The sequence below is a fragment of the Callorhinus ursinus genome, unplaced genomic scaffold (genome assembly GCF_003265705.2).
Source record: "Callorhinus ursinus isolate GAN/ISIS: 27379988/994484 unplaced genomic scaffold, GSC_fseal_2.0 scaffold3, whole genome shotgun sequence".
Classification (NCBI taxonomy): Eukaryota; Metazoa; Chordata; class Mammalia; order Carnivora; family Otariidae; genus Callorhinus; species Callorhinus ursinus.
In genome coordinates this window covers 69,710,659-69,725,384 of record NW_027397065.1, presented here as the reverse complement: position 1 = coordinate 69,725,384, position 14,726 = coordinate 69,710,659, and positions in this window count along the sequence as shown.

Here is a 14,726-nt window from a genome sequence, read left to right as displayed (position 1 = left end):
TAGCATTTATCTGATATACACAGCCAAATTTCTGAATTGATTGATTTCCAATAAACTTATAAAAATTATTTGATACATGGATACTTGATAATTATGTAACTGAACATACTAGTATATAATAGTAAGTTATATTTCTATAACAGTTTAGATGTCATAAAATCCTTTTAAGTCATTGAAATTCTGCATCTGAAGAGGGAAGCAAAAAATATAGTTAACATATATCAGAAGCTTGCTACAGTGCTGTACAATACACATCCTGAATAAAGAGAAGAGACAATTGTCTAAGTCACATGAATAATGATTAAGGCGGGATTGGGGGACTTTAAAGGAGAGAAGGACGATTCACAGGAAGATGGGAAGAGCAAATGCTTGGCGAACAAATTATTGCCTTGTCATGCCATGCAGAGAAGTCTTTCTGATTAAAACAAAGCAAAACAAATTATCTTTGGTAATGGTTCTTTTCCTGGTACAGACTCCCTATCCAAATTCTTTTAGGCAATTAAGGGGGGAGGAAAGAAGCTCTTGTTGAGTCTGTTTGGCCTGGATTGTTTTCAGCTTGAAATAATCCACATGCCAAAGTAACACATTCTAGGGTGGCCTGCCCTGAATCCCATCATTATATTTGTAAAACTGCATTTACATATAAGAAAACGTAGGCAATCAGCCTGTCCTAGGTCATTAGCATGGGCGAAATTCATATCCAAGTTTATTTTGCCTTCACACAAAGACTTTGCTACAAATCCTCTGCCAGACTCTTCCCATAAAGTCAGGAGGTATGTGGGAAATTATTGCAATACCCAAGAGAAATGATAATCTGAATAAGGGCATAGATACCATGGATGGAAACAGGGACACAACTGAAGAAATACTGAGGAGTTAAAATCTTAATGAGAATGGGAAAATTCTGGGGATAATTCTGGGTACTGAACTAAATACCTGGGAAATGTTAAGTAATGACATTAATGGAAATGAACCGAAGAGAGGTGGAGATGGTGAGGCGGGGCGGGGGGGGGGGGGGGGTTGGGGGGGGGGGGGGGGGGGGGGGATGTTTACAGTGGGAGTGCTGAGTCATGCCATAATATGTTTGAAGCTTATCATAGCATCAAGGAGATGTTATATATACATAATATTAATATATGCAGTAGGCTATAGAACACGGAAGGCATGCCCCACTAAAGGAAAGCAAAACAAAACAAAAATAGAAACATTTTACTATGTCTTTTTATCTCATGATTGAATATTCCCTGAACTCCCTGGCCTTGACTGAGACCTGGCCCTATGGAATCTAGATGTAAAGTTATTACCTTGACTCCTCACTGTCACTTTAAAAACATTTTTCTACCATTCTCCTGGGAGTTCTGGAGTCTTGTATCCCACCAACATCCATTCACAGAAGACTGGCTTGTGACTTCCCCACTACCCAACCTTCCCAAGCCGCAATCATCTTACATGATTTCATTTTTTTATTCAAATTTAATTATTTAAAAATCGAAGAAATTCAAGATTTATTCAAAAATTAATTATGAAGAGTCTAAAATAGGTCAGGAATTATTCTTCTAGAAGTTGGGAATATAGCAGCTTTGAATATAGAAAGTTAGACTTCATCCTAATAATCTTAGGATAAAGTGGCACTTAAAGGTCTTTGAAAAGAAGTTATTCAACACATGAACAGACGTGTGTTTAAATACAATCACTCTCCCTGAGTTGTACAGGGTAGACAGAAGGAATCTGTGTTGGGAGGAATAAGACAGTCCTAGGAAAGGTTAAATGGACTGGTGATCTCTGGGTGTAGAGAAAATCACCCTGTTGAATGGAATTGCTGAGAAACAGAGGCCTATTGTTTCCCTTTTGTTTTTGTATTAAGGATAGAGAACCTACTCATTTCTTCTATTTAGGAAAATTCTCTGCTTACTCCTCACTACACAAACAATAGATGGTATCACCTCCTAGTTAATAACAGCAATCCATTAAAATAAAAGATACATAGGATGCAAGAAACACTACCAGTAGCTACCTAGTCAAGTCAGTTATCCTTGCTTGATAACCTACACCACCCAAACTCATGCTCTCAGGAGATTAACACCCAATGGCTTTAATAAAACAAAATGGAATCATGGACAATTTCCCAGGTAAAAGAGAGAAGAAGGACAAAGACCCTTACCATGCAATGCTTGAAACCACAGCAACATTTTTTTTTCTTTTTACAAAGCCAACTAGTTCTAAAAGTTATAAACAGTGACACACAGCAGTTGCAGCAAGTGAAAGAACAGCTTTTAAAACATGTGTGCACATTACAAAGACCTGTTGGTTATAAATGAACTTCTCCAGAAGCACCTATGTACCTGGTGAGTGATCAGAGTCAGAAGCATCCTGCTGTACCCATGCCTATTTATCATCACATACACTCACACACACAGAACTTTCTTTGTGGTAGAGCAATTGGGATTTTTAAATTCTATAACTTGCATTCAAGAATTCTTTCTTCCATTTACCAAGTTTGAGAATTTAGACAATTTAACTTAATTAGTTGGAGACTAACTGCTGCTCAACTGAATCCTACCCCTTGCTAGATGGGATTCTGCCCAACTTATAAATTGTTTAATACAGTCAATTAGCTCTTCAAATGTACTTGGTTTAATTTTGTTTTTTAACATTAGGGAAAAAATAGTAATAAAACCAAACAAACAAAACAAGGCAAACAAACAAAGCCTAAATTTGAGTAAACTGCTGTTAGTCTCTGCCATACTACCCGGGCTCATTTTTCTCACACATAAATTTGAGAAACAAATTCCCCATGGGAATGTTGTGAGCATTAAACTCAGTTAATCTACCTAAGAGTTTGGTATTTTGTAGGGGCCAGTTGTAGTTTTTTTTTTTTTTTCCATTGGTGTGTCCTCAAATACACAAATGAAGAAGTACCATATTTTGAAGGCTGCACCCAATTTTCTCTCCACCTCTATATTATAGAAGCTGCAAATCCTGGCTTATAATCAGTACAAACATTTCTTCTAACAAAAATGGCAGAAATGCTTGCATAAATGTGGTTTTAATTATGCACAACCCTTAGATTGTTTTCTGAGCATATTCCTAATTATCTTACAATAGAAGTGCTTTGGGAAAAGACATATACATTGGGGCTCTGTTTAGTGAGTTTCTACACTAGATCTTACTGAGGATAACATGGGAGGAGGTGTTTGTGGGCAGAATGAACTCATTCTTCCAAATTTCAGGAGAAGCAGGTGCTGTGTGTCCCTTTAAGTTTATCTTTATAAGGATCTTAAGTATTCAGACCTCTTTATTTTGGCCCCAGAGAATTACATCCTCTTATTGGCTACTTGGATGTTTTATATTTACAAAGAATTTTCTCCACATGGATAACTCAGAACTAGTCATATATGATACAGCTCAACCCAATGAGAATTTGGCTTACTAGTACAAGAATTTGGTAGACTTGACCAAAGCACATTCTCTAAATCACAATAGTAAGTCGTTGCCCAATGGTTATCCTAAGATATAGCATTATCTAATGCAACCATCTTAAAACACTTAATCATGAAAAATAATCACTAATAAAAATTTATACTATAATAAAACATGGAAAATATTTCTTTTTAAAAAATATTTATTTTTTTGAGAGAGAGAGCACAAGCAGGGGGAGAAGCAGGCTTCCCACTGAGCAAGGAGCCCGATGTGGGGCTCCATCCCAGGACCCTGGGATCATGACCTGAGTAGAGGGCAGACGCTTAACTGACTGAGCCACCCGGGCACCCCAGGAAAAATATTTCTTTAAAGATTAAAAATATGTAGGATTTAGCAGCTAAAACAAAATTCCTCTGAAAAATTCACAAAATCTCTAAAAATAAACATTCGTTTTGGAACAGATAGAAGTTCTGTAATTATCAGATAATACATTCCAGGAAGAAAACCACTAGGGCTATTTTGCTTCCCTGTATTTTATTATTAGATTTGCTTTGTGAGAAAGTATTACTAAGGTTTCAAGAGGACATTAGATCTGGTAGGCCAATTTTGACAGGATAATCCAAATCCTATACAGTGAGACATACTCAACACACATTTGGAATTGCCCTTGCCCATAATTTGCTCAGACAGTTGTGTAACTGAACACTTCCAGGTTATCTAATATTCCGAGTTAAATTAGAGACCATTGAGCAAATAGAATTATGACAGCAGTTAATGAAAATCAAGTGAGTAAATCATGTTTCATAAAGTAAGCATTTAGACCTTATGTTGAACAAAAATATATTTTTACAATTTCCTTGAAAATGACATTTTATTTCGAGGTGTTGAATGTGTTCCTCTACCTCAACTTAAACCTCACATACCAATAATGATCATTGTTATTAGCCAATTTTACTTAGTCAGGAAAATAGAAACCAATCTATATATACCAATCAAAAAAGTTTTAATGCACAGACTTAGAGGAAAATAAAGCTGTTGGAAGTACTGGAGGAATGAGGGTAAAGAATGGCTTTTACTAGGACTCTAGGGGTCAGGAAGGAGCATAAAACCCATGATACCACTAGTGATGATCATAGCTCCCTATACACTGAGCAAGAGTTTTAGGTAAAACAGCCAGACACCTCCCAAAATTTTTATGTCTGCTGAATCCCAGCACACAAAAAGTGCAATATTAGGGCTCCTGCTTTCCTTGCACATTTCAAATGTCATTTTTGCATAATATAACTCAGACATGCTCTGAACTTAATATTAAGTATGGAACCATATTTTTATTCCTTCTCAAAAAAATGTTTAATTCACCTGTGAATTTGTTGATAAATGCTAAACTATATGGTTCTACTTTGATATTTCCTTTTCCAAACAATAGCAAATTTTCTACACATAATTTACTTAATAATGGGTTCCCTCCCAAATATTTATGATTCATTCATTTTGATATACTAATTTGTTTTTTAAATTGTGTAATTGGATATATTTTTGAGTTTTTTATTTGTTTCCATTATTAAGTGTGCTGTCAATTGATACACAAATAACAGTATTAAAATTATTTTAGGTCATAATATTTTACAAATCTCATGGAAAGTTTTTAAAATGTTGTTACATCCTTATTTCTCCTGTTTTATTTTCCTTGGAGACACATTTTTTAAGGACTCATTTGAACTGTAATAGATGTTTACTAATTTTTGTAGCTTCTCAGTTCTTTCTCTTTATGTATATGGATAGAACATTCTGTATCTTCTTTCACAAATGTCACATATCAGTTTAACACCTTATTGCATTTTCCAGAACTTAAAAAAACTATTTCTATATTCAATCTAAAAGTAAAAATGATCACGGAGCATAATTTACATTAGAACTACAAATATTTTATTTAAAAACACTTAAAACACTATTTTACTTCTGTCAGGAGTAAGGAAAAATAAAATGTGTACCACTGTCCAATAGAAATTGTTTTTCTATTTTCACCAATATTTTATAATTGATAGTTAAATATACATTTCAATTTAAATTATCAAAAAATTCTCTCAGTAGAGAAATTAAGGATGCAATATAAAAACTATCCATTTTAAATGTACTGTCAATCACTTGGCATCAGGGAAATACAAATCAAAGCTACAATGAGATACGCCCTCATGCCAGTCAGAACTGCTAAATTAACAAGTCAGGAAACAACAAATGTTGGTGAGGATAGGGAGAAAGGGGAACCCTCTTACAGTGTTGGTGGGAATGTGAGCTGGGACAACCACTCCAGTATGAAGGTTCCTCGAGAAGGTAAAAATAGAGCTACCCAATGACCCAGCAATTGCACTACTAGGTATTTACCCCAAAGATACAGATGTACTGATCAAAAGGGGCACCTGCACCCCAATGTTTATAGGAACAATGTCCATAATAACCAAACTGGGGAAAGAGCTGAGATGCTCATCAACAGATGAATGGATAAAGAAGATGTGGTATATATATATATATATATATATATATATATAATGGAATATTACTCAATCATCAGAAAAGATGAATACTTACCATTTACATAGACGTGGATGGAATTATGCTGAGCAAAATAAGTTAATCCGAGAAAGACAATTATCATATGGTTTCATTCATATGGGGAAGATAAGAAACACCACAGAGGATCATAGGGGAGGGAGGGAAGACTGAATGGGAAGTCATCAGAGAGGGAGAAAAATCAGGAGAGACTCTAAACTATCGGAAAAAAACTGAGGGTTGCTGGAGGGGAGGTAGGTGGGGGATGGGGTAAATGGGTGATGCGCATTAAGGAGGGCATGTGATGTGATGAGCCCTGGGTGTTTATACGCAACTGATAAATTACTGAACTCTACATCTGAAACTAATGATGTACTATATGTTGGCTATTTGAATTAAAAAATAATTTAAAAAAATAAATGCAATGTCAATTACCAAGTTTTTAAAAATATTTATATGTTAGGATAATTCCCAAGAATAATATAGCCATGCTGACTTAAAAAAAAAAAAAAACAAATAAAATCATGGAAAATATATATAGAAAATTCTAGATACATCCTCATAGTTCCATTTTTAAATAATTAAATTTACTGTTCTATAATGTGATGTGTGGCTATTAAATAAATTCTTTAATATTGATATGAGGTTTAGATGTCTTTGGTTTTGATTTTACAATAACAGAAAAAATATAGTAACATTAAATTTTTATAATCTTGAAGAATAACACCTATAGTTCATTTACATGAGACTTTAATAGTTAATATAATTTGAAATTTAAGGACAGACTTTCATCATTTCATTAAAGTAATATAAAAGTGTCATAAATAAGTTAATGCAATTAAAGGCAGTGTTCTCATTTAAAATATATCAACCTCAAAGTATAATTGTTAGTATTTCAAATGTTTATTAAATTATATATTTATGATTTACTTAAATTATTATTTTATTGTTGGTTTAATTCTCCTTGAATTTTGATAAGTGTGGGCCCCATATATTCCTATGAAAGAATGAAAAATGTAAATGAAAGAATGTAAAATGTGGCATTAAACATGCCTACTCTCTGGGGCACCTGGGTGGCTCAGTTGGTTAAGCCTCTGCCTTCAGCTCAGGTCATGATCCCAAGGTCCTGGGATGGAGTCCCACATAGGGCTCCCTGCTTAGCGGGGAGCCTGCTTCTCCCTCTGCCCTTCCCCCTGATTCGTGGTCTCTCTCTCTCTCTCTCTCTCTCTCTCCCCTCTCTCTCTAAGTAAATAAAATCTAAAAAAAAAAAAAAATGCCTACTCAGATTGCAATCCGCTTAATAATTTATTCATTTATTTTTTGTTTGTTTGTTTTTTAACTTTCTATCTTGAAATAATTATAGGGTCAGGAGTGAGAAATATAGTCCAGACACACCTTGTGTACTCTTCATCCAGTCTTCCACAGTAATAAAATATTGCATTAATGTGGGTACAATATCAAAACCAGGAAGTTTACATTGGTCAACCGGAACAATCTAGAAGCCAATTTTTACATGCACTCATTTGTGTGTGTGTGTGTGCATGTGTGTAGTTCTATTCAATTTTTCCACACTTACAGATTAATGTAGCCACCACCACAATCAAGATATAAAAATCTTCCATCATTACAAAGGAATTCCCTAGTGCTATCCTTTTAATACCTACTCTGCCCACCATCTTAGTCCCTGGCAACCATTAATCTGTTCTTGATTTCGACAGTTTTGTCATTCTAAGAACGTTACATAAATGGCATGGAGTATGTAAACTTTTGAGATTTAAAAAATATATATATATTTTTTTATTTAGCATAATGCCCAGGAGATTTATCCAACCAAGTTTTTTAGTATACCAATAATTTCTTCCTTCTATGAGAGACCTGGGGTCCTAATCATAAAAAGAATTTGAAACCATGATGTAATTCAAATCCTGGGTGGCTATTGAATGGAAAGCTATTTTATTTTTAAACTTTACTAGCTATTTTAGAAATTATGAAGTATATATATTTTCTTTAAAATATCCTGAACAACACTGAATATGTTCTTAAACTGAAATATTTGGTTCATATCTAGACCTGTACACATAATTATGTCAATTTTCTTTTAAAGTACTTACTTTGTTGGAGAACAAAATCAGTTCTCATAAAAATGGCAACAGCTTTTAAAAAGCTATGCTTCGTGATGTCTAAAGTAAACCCATGGGGACCATCTAAATGCATATGACCAGGAGGGAAATCAGCCTGTATTTAATATTTATATTGGATGCCAGTTCACATTATCATTGACTCTGGTGAAAACTGATACAGAAATTCTAATTCTAAAATGTCTTGGATTTTTTTGATAGTTGCCATGTATTTTATTCTTAAAAAATAATGTTCTGAAAATGAACTACCATTAATAAAAAAATAAAAAAGATCTGTCCATTAAATCCAATGACCCATAAAATGAGTTACTGCAGTTCATTGTGTACTTTAGTGCCAGACATTTCTGCCACAAGAAAAATTTCAGTAAGCGTCAGAAGTAGTTTCTGCTTTAAAGTAGTCACTTGTTTACCAAGAAAAGGTCTAGGCTTGCTGCTCAAGATCTGAGAGAAGCTCAAGTATTACTCTAAAGCAATCTAAAAGATTGTCCCCAATGGCCCCCTTGTCCTAATGCTTATATCTTCCCACATTCCACCAAGGTTGTCTGTGATTGAGCTAAAGCAAAAGTGATGGTGTGTCACATGTCACTGCAGAGATTAGACCATAAGAGACTGAAATTTCTGCTTGGGCTCTTTCTCTTTCTGTGTCATCAATCACTCTTGGGGAAGCCAGGTGACTATCCTGAAGACATTCAGGGAGCACATGGAGAGGCTAATGTGGCAAGAAACTGAAGTCCTCAGCCAACAACCAGTGAGAAACTGAAGGCTGCCAACAACCACATGAGCGAGCTTGGAGGAAGCTTTTTCAAGGCAAGGTTGACCTCTTGAATGCAATTTCATAAGGGACCTAGGAGCCAGAACCATCCAACTAGCTGCCCCCAGGTTCATGACTCACAGGGAGTATTATATAATAAATGTTTATAGCTGTAGAATGTCAAAGTGGGGAGTAATTTGTTATGGAGCAATAGATAACTAGTACATGGCTAACATGTAGTTAATACAGAATTTTTGTACCACAAGTGGAATGCCCTCATAACAAAACCATAAATTGTGAGAATGATTTTCAAAATGGCAGTGGGCAGAAGTTAAAAAAGGATGTAAGGATTCTGAGGAAAGATGTAGTGAAAGCTTTAGTCTTGACCACACTATTCACAGAATTTGGGGCTTTGATGAGGGACTGGGGAGAGTTTAAAAGAAAATGAGAAAAATCTTGTCAGAAACTATAGAAAAGCAGATCCATATTAGCAAGTGGCAGAACTTTTAGCAATCTTATTTTCTATAGTGATGTGGAAGTTGGAAGATGTACCTAAAAGACTAGGCAATCTAGCTGAGATTTTCAAGCAAAGGGATGAAAGCCTACCTTTGTTTCTTCTTGCTGCTTATTGAAAATAGAAGAGAAGAGTGATAAGCTGAAGAAATTAAACTTAAAAGGAGCTAGAACTTGCTGGTTTTGAAGACTTTTAGTCTCTCCAAGGGCAAACAATGCTAAAATTAAGAAATGTTTTCCCCATCCAATATCCAGGGCACTCACAGGAAAGCATGGTCTAAAGATGCAGCTGAAATTGTTGACTATAAAATCTTTTAACCTCAGAAGTATAAAAAGTGTTGCCTCCAAGCACTAATCAGCCAGACAAAAGGCTCTGTAAAGGAGTTAAAGGTATGTTTGAAAGATTTCTTCAACAACTGATATTGAAACTAATGTGAAAGAAAAGACAAGAAAAAAGAAAAGAAAAGAAAAGAAAAGAAAAGAAAAGAAAAGAAAAGAAAGAAAGAAAGAAAGAAAAAGAAAGAAAGAAAGAAAGAAAGAAAGAGAAAGAAAGAAAGAAAGAAAGAAAGAAAGGAAGGAAGAAAGAAAGAAAGAAAAAGGAAGGAAGGAAGGAAGGAAGGAAGGAAGGAAGGAAGGAAGGAAGGAAGGAAGGAAGGAAGAAGGAAGGGAGGGAGGGAGGGAGAAGGAAAAACAAAACAAAACTTGTAATATTATTTTGAATAACCAATAAAAGAGCAGCACGAAATCTTTTTGGTAACCTCAAATATCCATCATTTTGTATAATTTTAACAAAGAACATAATAAAGCCCTACACAGGTAGCTATGAACACAAAATCTATACTCTAACTAGTCCTTAGTACATTTAAAACAAATACACTGGACTATTACCAGGTTTACTTTAATAGCCACTAACTTGTCCCCCCCCTTCTTACCTCTCCCATTTCTCCTACCCCAAATCTATGCATGGCAAGTTTGCCATTATTTTCTTAAAAAAAAAAAAAAATTAGATCATGTCACTCCTCCACTCCAAACCTTTCAATCCTCTCCGTTTTACTCAGAATAAAAGCCAGATTTCCAGTAATGGCCTAAAATCTCTACGTAATTTGGCGCTGCTACCCTCTGACATTGTCTCCTATTATTATTTTCTACTCAAAGGAGAAGATATTCAACTGACAATTTAGTAGGAACATTAAAGAAAGATCAGAAAAATAACCAGGGTAATGAAATGAAATGAAATGAAATGAAAGAAGTAAAAGGATCAGGGAGGATATATTTCAAAAAGAAGATATGTAAAGGAGAAGTAAAAATATAAAGCATACACATCTCCTGTTGGGCAGTGACACTTCTCATGAGCTCTCATCCATTCATAAACACCTATAGTGAACTTTTTTTATGTCTCTTCAGGACTAATTCTTAAATATAAATGGACATTCAAAGATATCCAGATATTGAACAAAGACTCCACTAGGAGAGACAAATGTCAAAATAATAAAAATAATAAAAGGAACATAGGATAAACAGAGAGTATAAGAAAATGTAAGAAAAAATGATTTATATTTTAAGATCACTAAGAGACGGTATTATATTTAAAAATCAAGTATACGAATCTATGTAAAATAAATAAATGTTCAATAAAAGGTTCTTACATATTCAAATATGCTGTTTTAAACTAAAACAAGTTCATAGAAGCATGATTTTAAAAATCCCCTCAAGTAACAGAGATAGAAAATGAAAGGAAAGACAGAAACCTGGAAGATGTGACCAGAATATGCAACATCTGAGAAAGAGAAATGAATAAAAGTCAAAATTCAGATGAGGAATTACAAAAATACACCATGGAAGAAAATTTTCCACAAGTATGAAAAAATTAATCTAGTACTCAGCATAACTTTAAAAGATGACCTCCTTCAAAGGATATCCGAATAAAATATGAGAACATAAGTGATGGCGATAAATATCTTAAAAGTGTGAAAGAACACAAATTACATACCAAAGAAATAGAAATCCGAAGAGCATCAAATCGCTTAATAAGAACACTAAATGTATTTGAAGACAGTGAAGCCACGCCTTTAGAATTCTGAAGGAAAAATAAGTGCAATGTGGAAGAGCTCAAAATGCTAACTTTGTGGATCATTCTTAGGATTGGAGAATTAGCTTAAACAACATATGTAAAACCAGAATAATCTGAGAAATCATAAAACACGGGATTCAGGAAATCTGAAATCTGAACTAGGGAGAGAAGGAAAAAAACAAATTCCAGCACAGTTGCTGTGGGGCAGACTATGAGAACATTCCAGACTGGAAAAGGAAGCCGGAGAGATGGGAGAGAAATGTTTATCAGGAAAAATTTGTTATTTATTTCACTTGGTTGGAATGTTAGAAAATATATAGATAAGTATTTGAAATATTTGAGAAAGTAAGTATGTCATATACATACATACATACATACATATTTTTGCAAACTAAGTAAATGATAAATCATGTGCCTTTTCACTATAGGGAAAATTTGAAGAAATTTTATTAGAAAAGAAACTAAACTCAGAAGTATTTTGACTCAGAAGTTAAAAATATTTATATAGGTATAATCATGTAAATATTGATAATGATTTAATCTGAAAAAGCATGTAATTACTGTATTGGAGGGATACTGGGAAGTAGCTAGGTTTGAGAGCAAAATTTTCAATCACCATATAAGAAGTCAAGAAATGATCATTTATTTATTTTTTTTAAAGATTTTATTTAGCCATTTGACAGAGAGAGACACAGGAAGAGAGGGAACACAAGCAGTGGGGAGTGGGAGAGGGAGAAGCAGGCTTCCCACGGAGCAGGGAACCTGGTGTGGGGCTCAATCCCAGGACCCTGGGATCATGACCTGAGCCGAAGGCAGAGGCTTAATGACTGAGCCACCCAGGTGCACCAAGAAATGATCATTTATATTAAAATACCAAATAACAGCAGAGTATAAATAAATATCTATACACATGGAGACAAATATGAGAATGTAACTAAAAACACTGAAATATTTTCTTCTAGAAAGAATTCAAAAATTAAAATTGATTGGATAAAAGAATTTTCAACTTAAAAGCTTTTTACTATTCTTTGATAGTTCAGTTGCTTACATTTTTTAATCTAGCAAAAATATATAATTCAATTTGAAAAATAATAAGACAAAATGGAGCAACAAAGTCTCTTCAACAAATAATGCTGCAACAGCTGGACATCTACATGAAAAGAAAAATCTAGACACAGACCTTATATCCTTCAGAAAAATTAAATCAAAAAGGATCATAGACCTAAATGTAAAATGCAAAACTTTCTTAAAAAAATAAATAAAATTCCTGGAAGATAACGTAGAAGAGAACCTAAGTGACCTTGGAAATGGCAATGACTTTTTAGATACAATATCAAAGGCTCAGTCCAGGAAAGAAATAAATGATAAGTAGGACTTCATTAAAATTATAAATTTTTGAACTATGAAAAATAATGTCAAGAGAATTAGAAGACAAGCCACATACTGGGAGAAAATATTTGTAGAAGACACATCCGATAAAGGACTGTTATCCAAAATATACAAAGACCACCTAAATATCAACAAGAAGAAAAAAAAAAACACACGATTAAAAAATGTCCCCTTAAGGGACACTTCATCAAAGAAGATATACACATAGCAAATAAGCATATGAAGAGATGTCCCACATCATATGTCATCAGAGAAATGCAAATTAAAATAATGAGATATCACTATACACCTATTACAATGGACAAAATCTGGAACACGAACAATAGCAAATGTTGACTAGGATGTGGAGCAATAGGAACCCTTATTCATTGTTGGTGGGTGTGCAAAATGGTACAGCTGCTTTGGAAGACAATTTGGCAGTTCCTTATAATACTAAACATACTCTTACCGTATGACTCAGCAATTTGTGTTCTTTGGTATTTATTCAAAGGAACTGAAAACTATGTCCACACAAAATCCTGCACATTGATATTTGTAGCAGCTTTACTTATAATTGCCAAAATTTGCAAGTAACCAAGATGCCCTTTGGCAAGAGAATGGAGAAATAAGCAGTGGTACATCCAGACAATGGAATATTATTCAGCGTTAAAAACAAATAAGTGATCAAGCCATGAGAATACATGGTGGAATCTTAAATGTATATTACTAAGTGAAAGAAACCAATCTGAAAAGCTACCTACTATGTGACTGCAACTATATGACATCCTGGAAAAGGCAAAACCCTGGAGACAGTAACAAGATCAGTGGGTGCCAGGGGTTGATGGGGAGGGATGAATAGCCAGAGCACAGAGGATTTTTAGGGCATTGAAAATACTTTACAGGATTCCATAATGATGGATACATGCCATTATACATTTATCCAAACCCAGTGAAAGTACAGCATCGAGTAAGGTAAACCATGAATTCTGGTAATTATGATTTGTCAGTGTAGATTCATCAATTGTAACAAATGTACTACTTTGGTGGGAGATAATGGGGGAAGCTATGGGTGTGTGGGGGCAGGAGTATATGGGAAATACACACCCACCCACACCTTTCTCTCAATTTTGCTGTGAACCTATAACTACTTTAAAAAATTAAGTCTTTTAAATAAATAGTAGTGATAATAATAATTCATCTTTTAAAAATTAAGCAGATAAATCCTAATACACTAAATATTACACCTTTGTGTGTAAAAAATTATTGCTAGCCATGTTGACAATGTCAGAAGTTTTTAAAAATACCATTTTTATTGCATTATCTGGTTTCTCTTCAGATCGCATTATCTATTAGATAAAATATATAACCTCTTTTTTTGCTTTTATTGAATGTTCAATACATTCATAGATCTGTAATTTTTTTGAATAATCCACTTAGTATCTCAGAATATTGAAACAAGTTTAAAAATACTAAACTACTATAATTACATTATCTAAGGGTGATAATGTAATTAGCATGGTTCATCTACATTAGAAATATCCTTCAATTTTAGCATCAAGATTAGGAATAAATGACTCAATGAGTACATAGGACAAATGGAAATATACAGGAAGGAAACTGGTTGTATTATATAGAGATCCTAGTTTTTGTTCCTTGGAATGATTATTACTTTTAAATGTTTTATGTGAAATTGCTGACAAATTGTGAATTTGTATTAGTGTTTTAAGAAGATTTAAGGAAAAGAAACTGAGAACAGTTCCCATATCATTCATAGTGTTTTTTTAAGGTTTTTAAATAGAAAAAAAATTGGGAATACTAAAATCTATTTTTACATATCTCTGTGAATCATTAAAAAGCAATTTATTGAGATTTAAAATATATAAAACACTATGAGGAGAATCAGATTCAGCCACATATA